We start from the raw sequence: 9,791 nt of genomic DNA on the forward strand, positions 1-9,791 counted from the left end.
TGTGCCACTATACCCAGCTTCCAATTTATATGTTTCATTATTTAATTTAATTTATTTATTTTGTCTTTTTGAGACAGGATCTCACTATGCAGTTCAGGCTGGCCTTGAGCTCACTTTGTAGCCCAGGCTGGTCTCGAATTCCCAACGATCCTCCTGCCTCAGCCTCCCGAGTGCTGGGATTACAGGCATGTGCCACCACGCCTGGTGTAGTGTTTCATGTATTTTAAAAGGAATTTTGGAGGGGAATTTCGCATTTTCATTTTGCTCTAGTGTATGAAAGCATTATTTAAAGTAGTTTATATTGACCTTTTTTATCTTGCAGCATAGCTAAGTTCACATACCTGTTCTACAAGTTGTTTTTGCAGATTTCTTTGGATTTTCTACACACATGATGTCGTCAGGAGATGCAGTCCTGAGGCAGAGAGTGAGAGGAGAGGCAAGGCGGATGGAAAGAGAGGGAAGGTGCTGACATGCCGGTACAGCTCCCCACGATGCACGTGGTCTTTGTGCCCTGCGAGTGTGCACCAATAAAAATAAAATTTTTTTCAAAGACAGTTTTACTTTTCTTTCTGCATCTTTTCAGATAATCATATGACTTTCCCCCTTTATTGTATTATGGCCTAAATTCCATTCAGTGCATTTTGAATGTTAAACAAATACTGTTTTCCTGCTCTAAATCCCACTTGCTCATAACGTATTAACCTTTACATGTATTACTATTTTGATTTTCCAATATTTTATTAAGGACTTTTCCATCTGTGTTCATGAGGGATATTGTTCTGTAATATTCTTTTCTTGTAATGTCAGGTTTGGATATGAGGATTTGTTGCCCTGTAAAATGATTTCAGGGATGTTTCTTTTCTTTAAAAAAAAAAAAACTTTGTGTAAGGTCCATGGTCAAAGTTCCCCTTGGCTCTTTTTATAATTTTGTTTTTGTTTTTTGTTTGTTTGAGATGGGATCTCACTATGTAACTCAGGCTGGCCTCGATCCTCCTGCCTCAGCCTCCTGGGATTACAGGTGTGCGCTCCCACCCCCGGCTCTTTGATTCTGTTATAGTTCCTTTGTCTCCATCCTTCTCACACCACGCCATCTTGTCCTTTATGTCCTTAAACATATTTATAATCAGTGTTTTAGGATTTCTGGGAGGTTCTGAGGTCTGTTTTGGTGCTTGCTCATTTGGTTTTTACCTGGGGACACAGCTCCCCGTATCTTTGCAAGTTTAGTATTTGTTAACCACTTGTCCGACCTCATGAGTTGTACATGAAATGCAGCCTAGGTTCATCTGTCTTCCCTTCAAAAACTTGATTTTCTTCTGAAGGGCAGTTACAGGGAGTTGTACAGGGTCCTGTTAGTCTTGAGTCTTGCTCTCTGTTAGGACAGATCTATTTAAATTCTGTTATTAGTCCTAAGGCAGTGTGGCTCCAGTAGTCCACCAGTCCATGCCCTTTTTTGTTCTGTTTTTTGAGACAGGGACTCGCTGATGTAGTTCAATCTGGCCTTGAACTCACTATGTAGCCCAGGCTGGCCTCAAACTCATAGCAATCTTCCTGCCTCAGCCTCCTAAGTGCTGGGATTACAGGTATGCGCCACCATACCTGGCTTCCCGCGGCCTTTCTGAGTCCTGCCCCGCCGCCCTGCCCGAGGGCTAGAGCCTCAGCAAGGCCTGCTCTGGCCAGGTGGAAGCCTCTGCATCGTCTCGGGTACCACTTCACCTCTTGCTTCTGTCCATCTCTCAGCCCCAGCACCACTCTCCACCGGGTCTCCTGGAGCCCGGCGCTCTGCAGCAGCCTCAGGGATGCCTGCCTCCTGCAGCTCCCTCTCCCCACCGCCCGGCCCAGCAAGTTCAGCCCCTTGAGCAGCCTCAAGATGCCATTCCCGCCTTCCAAGCTCTACAAACATGGTCGGCGCCGGGTCTGAAGGCTACAGCAAGGCAGAGCCCCCTTGCTCACCGGTCTGCTCCTCCTGGGTACCGGGACCCAGGGCCCGGCTGCTCTGCCATGGGAAGGAAGTCTGGTGCCAGCCGACCCATCATGGCCATGAGCAGGAGTTCCTGTGTGTGGCATTTACAGTGAAGATCATCCGAGACTCTTGTTGTCCCCGACGGTGGAGAAAGGGCGGGTGCTCTGTGGTGGACAGGGCAGGTGTGGATGCCAGTCCTTGCCGTGTCTCCCGCAGGCGCCGCCCTCTCCCGTCCCAGGCTCCTCTGCGCAGGAAGAAGCAGTAACAGCCGCCTCTCAGGGTGGGACAGGAAGCCCGGGAGCTCACTGGCCGCACTGCAGACACAACAAAGCGGCTTCCAGCCCTTTTAAGGCAGTGCACAGGGACCCCGTCCCTGGGGGGAGCTGGTACGCATACACAGCACGTCTCAGTTCTTCTCCATCCCCTTCCCCTCTCCCCCCTCCCCTCTTCCTCCATCTCTTGGAGCCTTCTCTTCTGCAAAAGATCCATCTCCCTCCTTCCTATCACCTGTCTTTTATTTTACTCTTTTTTTATACTTTGGGTTTCTCATATAAGAAAACGGTGCAATATTTAAACTTGTGTGTCTGATTTATTTCACTTAACCTATTGGTCTCAAGTTGCATTCATCTCCTACAAATGACTCGTGTTTATCCTTCTTTATGGCACAGTAGTACTCCCCTATGTGTAAATACCACATCTCCCGTATCCATCCATCTGCTGAGGGACACAGGGGCCCCTTCCAAGATTTAGCTGTCATGACTCCTGCTGAAAAGCACATGTTTTGTTAAGCTGAGGAATGATTTCCTTTCAAGAGGAGTATTTGAAAAATATCTGAGACTGGATGGGTTGCGTATCATAATCAACCAATTTAATGAAAATCCACAATCTGCCTGACGTTTCCTGCAGAAAGTGGCGACACCTGCAAGGAGACCGGGTCTTGTTCCCTCGGAGTCTGGGGAGGGAGGGCTACCGTCGAGCAGCGAGGAAAGGAGCAAGAAATTTCAGTTGTCAGTGAACGTGATGAGGAAAATAGCAAAGTCGTGTCGTAGGGAACAGCCCGGCGTGATCAGGGTGGAGCCATGAGCAAGCTAGGTGGAGGCAGCTCTGTGAGGAGCTGAGGTTCAAACTCAAGGCTGAAAGGAAGAGGAGCCAGTGAGCACCCGACCAGCTGGCCAGCGTGGCTGGTGCAGGGCCGGGGCTGCAGGAGGCCCTGAGGTGGGAGAGGATGCCCGGCTGCAGGTACAGGTGCCGCAGAGGCACAGTACATGGTCACAAGCGCGTCAGAGCGGGCCGGGCAGATACGATGGGGCCTCGGCGGTCAGGAAGACCGGACACAGGACAGAGACATGCAGGCTGCGGGTTTCAGCGAGGCGTTCAGCTTCCGCCACGACATCCGGGACTGCAGCTGTCAAGCAGCAGACAGGCAAGGAGTCTCGCAGAAGTCAGGGCTGATGTGCACTTGGGGTGACAGCGGGCTGGGGTTAATGCCCTGAACCCAGTGGGGTCCCCTGAGGTGAGAGAGCGGGACACAAAGAGTCAGCTTAACCACGGCCAGGACCCTGTCTCAAATAAGAAGGGCTGGGGAGGTAGCTCGATGCAGGGGCCTGAGTTCGATCCCCAGTGCCACCAAAAAAAAAGGATATGGGTAATAGCGGCAGGGAGATGTGGTGTCAAAGCAACGGACGTGCCAGTGATTTTTGTTGAAGAGAGATACTAGAGCAATATTTAACATGGATGTGCTGGGAGAAATGTTTATGTAGGAAGGAGCAGGGTTAGTTGCAAGGGACAGCCCGCCCTAAATGTTACTTTCTCTCAGCTGAATCTTCCCCCACAATATATTTATGGAAAATATCAAATATACAGAAAGTTGAAAAATTTAATGAGCATCCATATACGCCTCATTTGGACTCAGTATTTATTAATATTTCAGGTGGTGAATTATTTGAAAGTACGTTGCAGATGTAAATGCTTCAGCACAAGCCTCCTAAGATTAAGGGTATTCTGCATAACCAGAATATCACACCACATCACACCAAAGAACACAAGTATCGATTCTATAATGCTTCTAACAGAGTTTATATCCACCCTGTCCCGGTTATCCAGAGGGCATCTTTTAGAACTTTCAAAACATGTTTTAGGTGGGCATGCTGGTGCACACCTGTAATTCCAGCACTCAGGAGGCTGAGGCAGGAGGAACTCTGCAAGTTTGAGGCCAGCCTGGGCTACATAGTGAGTTCAAGTCCTGCCTGAACTATATAAGTGAGACTGTGTCTTAGAAGAAAAAAAAAAAAAAAAAGAAAGGAAGAATGTAAATAAATAAATGTTTAAACCATGATCCAGCAAAGTTCATCGGTCATGTGTGGCTGTTATCTCTTCTATCTCTCTATCTGGATGAACCACTTGATATTGTCTGTTTAACACTATCTTCCACCCTTGATTTTTGTATATTTGAAGAGGCCAGGCTGGTGGTTGTCGCTGAGGATACCTGAACTCTGGAGTTGCCTGACTGATTCTTCATGGTGCTGTTTAACTTGTTCCTCCATCCCATTTCCTGTAAGATGGAAATTAGCTCTGGTCAGAGGTTTTGCAATGTCCTCAGTTCACAGTGCTTTTAGTGTCCCTAGACTAAAAAAGAATTTAATAGCTCTAGATATTGAGGAGTTTAAGCCATACAACTTACACACCAACTGAAAAAGTAATGCATGTAAATTGAAAGGAAGAACATTCTACTTTATTTTATTTTATTTCATTCTTAAAAGACAGTGATTCCTTACTTGTAGAGTCCGCATACCTGGACAACATTTCAGACTCCAGAATCTAATTAGACAACACTATGCTCATTTCCTGTTCCTCAAACAGGTTTGGTTTTTCTAATGGAACTGCCAAAACCCCAGCTCCACGAAGATAATATCATCCCGGAAATGTAGCACAGCTATGCACTGGAACTGTAACCCTCCCAAGCCAGGGGCTGGTGGTATCTCGTAGGTATCAGTCATGGTTCCACTTGAAAATGTTAAGTATCCTGGAACCTGTTTGATGCCAGGTCTCTTCCCTGCAGAATGTGGGTGTCATAGCATTTGGTGACAACTTTCTTGTCAAGAGAATCGGCTGTTAAACTTTTCCAGCACAGCTCTCTGGCGGACAGCTCTGAATTTTCTTCAGTCCCCCAGGTGTCTTGGCAGAAGTCTTGGGGACCAGGGTCTTGAGCCTTAATTAGACTCATTTCAAACACTGTTGGCACGAAAACTCCCAGTGTGATGCTATGTGTTTCATATCATGTCACAGCAGGGCGTTTGCGGTGGCAGCTTGTCCACAATTGTCCCACAATTAACGACGCTAAATTTTACCACTTTTTTAGGGTGGTGGTCCCTTTATCTCTCCATTATCTAGGTATATTTTCCCCTCTCTCTAGTGAGCTGGCTATAAGGCAAAGACTTTAGCAGCGGGTGATTAAGCTGGTGATCCCAGCATGAGTGAATCTGGGGGCTCTGAATGGTGCTGACCTACCATCTAGCACAGGTACATAGTTTGCATCCGTTATATCCACACAGAGTGTGTACTGCACACACTCACACACCGGGGATTAGACCGGGGGCCTTCGTGCTGAGCTACATCTCCAGCCCATTTTTAAAATTCTTTTTGAGACAAGACCTTGCTAAACTGCCCACACTTGCAATCCTGCTGCCTCAGCCTCCCAAGTGCTAGGATCACAGGCATGAACTATCGCATCTGGCTGTAGCCATTCCTTTTTGATTCTTGTATTGTCCCGACTTTGCCAGTGGGAGCCCCTCGGGCCGCCGCCTTTGTCTTCTTCACCTGAGCACATTTGTCTTTGAGTGCAGCCTCCTTCTGTGGCGTGAAGCTTGTCCCAGGCTTACCTCAAACTCGCCCTACCCTTCGCCCTGGAAGCAGCAGGTTTTCCCGAGGAATCTGGGTCCTTGTAGTGGAAATAACATCTGGAAGCCAAGACCAGGGTGGTGCACCTGCCCCTTTCAGCCACTCTTTCAAACGCTGAGGGAAGCAGATGGTTTGAGACCATCCTACCCGGTGAAGAGCAACAGTGTTGCTGACTGTTTTATTACCTGCTACTGAGTAACACCTAACCCCCAAGACTTAGCAGCTTCAAACAACAAAATCATTTTATAATCTTTTGGGGTTTCTGTGAGTTAAGAATTAAGGAAATGCCAGGCTTGGTGGCCCATGCCTGTAATTCTAGCAGTCAGGAAGCTGAGGCAGGAGGATTACTGTGAGTTCAAGGTCAACCTTGGCTATACAGTGAGTTCAAGGCCAGTAGGAACTACATAGCAAGAAAAAAAAAAAAGAATTAGGGGATTGGGCATAGTGGTTCATGCCTATAATTCCAGCATCCAGAAGGCTGAGGCAGGAGGATCACTGTCCGTTCAAGGCTAGCCAGAGCTACATAGTGAGACTTTGCCTTGCAAAAAAATTAGGGAAGAGCTGAGGTGAGCTGGGACATTCTGACTATGGGTCTCTAAAGTGAGCACAGTGAGGCAGTGGCTAGAGTTGTAGCAGAAGGAGAGCTGCAGCACACATGCTGGCCACATCCTGCTCTCTTTGTGCAGCCCTGTGGCCTCTTCGTGTGATCCCTCCATGTGGGGGAGGCTGAGCTTCCTCTTAGCATGCGAGGGACCCATTCAGCTCCTACAGTGCCAAGGACTCCAGGGTGAATATTCCAGCAAATGTAGCAAAAGCTGCATCTCTTTTATGACCTAGCCTTGGAAGCTGCAAGCCACCAGATGAAAGGTCCTAAAAATCCAGGGATGTACACATGGATGAATACACCCTAGGAGGAGTCCCACAGCAAGAATTAGGTGCAGGACAAGGTGTTATAGTGCCATCTTCAGGAAGGGGTTTGTCACACTGACCCAGTGTGGTATTGTAGCAGCTAGACATGCAGCCAGCAAATAGGTCACCCTGCTGTGAAAACTGGGCATGCAACTCCGTGTCCCACTTTGTGGGCACCCATCTTTCCTCATAGTGAGCTTTCAGGTTCAGATCAGAGGCACAGTATCTATATTAGCCAGCTTTCCAGTTGCTAAGATGCAATACCCAACACCCACAGGGTAAAGAAGGAGAGGTTTAATTTGGCTAATGGTTCAGGGGGTTCAGTCCATGTTATGTTGGCTCCAAGGCCAAAACATCATGGTAGAAGGGCCTGGCCGAGAAAGCTGCCCACGTCATGGCATCCAGGAAGTAGAGAGAGAAGGGAGGAACCAGCGAGGGAGATGTACCCACAACAGCACACCCTCAGCACCCCGCCTCTTCCAACCAGGCCCCACCTCCTACAGCACATTTAGCAATGAATTCATCAATGGGTGAATTGACTATGAGGACAGAACCCCCCATGACCCAGTCACCTTCCAAAAGCCCTACCTCTGAACACAGGAGAAGTGGGGGACATTCTAGACCGAAGCCATAACAGTGTCTTAGTCTGTTCAGGCAAGTATAACAAAGTACTTTAGACTGGGTGATTTTTTTTTTTTAATGGAGAGGTATTTTTCACAGTGCTGGAGGTTGGAAGCCTAAAATGAAAACACCAAAGATTCAGTGTCTCTGGAGGTCCCGTTCCTCACAGAGGAGACTTTCTTGCTGTGTCCTCACACAGCAGAAGGGGCCAAAGACGGGGTTATAAAGTCACTAGTCCCACGTGACTGACTTACCTCCAGGAGGCCCTTTCTCTTAGTATCACCGCATTGGTGACTAAGTGTCAATGTATGGCTTTGGGGGACACACGCACCCACAGCACAGGCTGAAGCTTGGAATCGGAGGGTGAGATCTGTGGCTGAGTGTGGTGTCCACTGAGATGTCACCGGACCTTGTGGAACTATCCCTATCCGTGCCCACCTCGTTTATTTCCTAGCACAGGGGGAGGTACTCAGGGGAGTTGTTCAGAACACAAACACTATGCCGGGCAGTGATGAACTTTGGGAGATTTTTCTGGACAAACTGAACTGTACTCAGTGAAAAGTTCATCCACTTTCCAAAATATTATTTATAAAGATACGCCTGAGTGCTGGTCAGAACTCCTGTCTAGGAGGACTCAGGAAGCCAGAAACACACCGAGTAGATTCTTCTTTTTTATTTTTATTATTTTTTAACCCAAAGCAGAGAAATTTGATATTTGGATTAACCTCTGAAACCCCATCCTAAGAAAAGGAGGCTGAAGCAGGAGGATGGCAAGTTCAAACCCAGTTTTGGCAACCTAACAACTTAGCAAGATAAAATAAATTAAAAATTAAAAGGACTGGGGACGTAGCTCAGTGCAAAAGGCCTTTAGGGGAAAATAGAAACACAGCTTTTGTAAATAAGGAGGGGAACAGGGGTTAGAGGGAGTGGAGGGGAACAGGAAAAAAAGAAGCACGTTACATCATGTACAGGTACAAATTCTCTATGATGAATGTGATCATTATGTACATCTAAAATGTACCAATAAAATTTTAAAAATGCAAAGAAAAATAAATAAATACCCCCCTAAAGGCCTTTAGCTCAATCGCCAGTATAGGAGGATAAAAGGTGAATGAAAAATGAGAGCTGGGTGTGGTAGCGCACGCCTGTAACCCCAGCACTCAGGAGGCTGAGGCAGGAGGATTGCTGTGAGTTCTAAGCCAGTCTGAGCGACAAAGTGAGCTCAAGTCCAGCCTGAACCGCATATCATTAGACTCGTCTCAAAAAGACAAAAAAAGGGGAGGGATGAAGTTCCAGTTGCTTAGGGCTGGAGATCAGAGCTAGGCCTTAGGGTGACAGGCAGGGGACACAGGGTGGCCTGGAGGGCAGGTGCGTTTGAGCTAAACCAGGCTGCATGCCCTCCTTTCCACACGCTGGCCCACCTGCCTAGGGAGCCTCCTGTCACCTGGCGTCCTCTCTCCTCCCTGCCTCCCCGCTGTGCTGCTTTCCTCAGCTCGGGCCACCCTCAGAATCATCCGAGGCGCCTGCCCTGTGGAGGGCGAGCTCTGCGGGGACAGGGACTCTCCATGGCCTCCTCCCGCGGCCCTCGAGGCCCTGCACAGAGCCAGCGCTGCTGAGATTCAGACCGTGGGGACCAGCAGGCTCCCTGGTCCGCTTCCCCCCTCCCAGCACCCCTTTGCCCCTTCGCTGTGTGTGTGTGTGTGTGTGTGTGTGTGTGTGTGTGTGTATGTGTGTGTGTGTGCGCGTGTGTGCTTTTCTTGAGCTGCACAGGAAGAAGGGTGAAGATACTGAAGTGTCCGCCCCACTTTTGACGCCTGGAAAGCAGTCCTGAGCCCCTTCTGGGTTTCTCTGTGTCTCCTTGCTGAGGTCCCTCTTGCTTGGTGTCCCAGCCGGGGAGGGCACAGAGGGGGATGCCAGTGACCGCTTCCAACCTCCCCGCCTCCGCCCACCGCGAGGCTGCGAACCTCCAAGCCTCCAAGTCTCTGTCTCAGCAGCCCCGGAGGTGAGCGTGTGGGCGGGGAGGGGCGGCCAGAGCCCCGACTCGGAATTTCCTTCTCGCCCTGGCTCCTCCGGGAGCCTCAGCCTCCCAGTTAGTTGGCAGAATGGGCCTGAGGTGCCAGCCTCCTCTCCACCAGCCCGGGCCAAGGGGCGCGCCGTGGGCTCCAAGAGACACCTGCACCCTCCTGCCTCTGCGCACCCCTCCTCCGGGCCCCTGTCCCACGGGCCCTACCCTCTCCCCCCCACAGCTCCCCTGCGCCCCCTGCGCCCCCTATTCCCTCTCCCTGGCCTCCAGCCTTTCCGAGCCTCTCCCCCTCCTCCTCCTTCCCTCTCTCCTGCGCCCCCATCTCCCTTCCCCTCTTTTCCAGGCTCGGAAGGTGATCCAGGGGTGCCTGACCCTCCTCCC

Source organism: Chinchilla lanigera, unplaced genomic scaffold, assembly GCF_000276665.1.
Source record: "Chinchilla lanigera isolate Chin_1 unplaced genomic scaffold, ChiLan1.0 scaffold00158, whole genome shotgun sequence".
In the NCBI taxonomy this organism is placed as follows: Eukaryota; Metazoa; Chordata; class Mammalia; order Rodentia; family Chinchillidae; genus Chinchilla; species Chinchilla lanigera.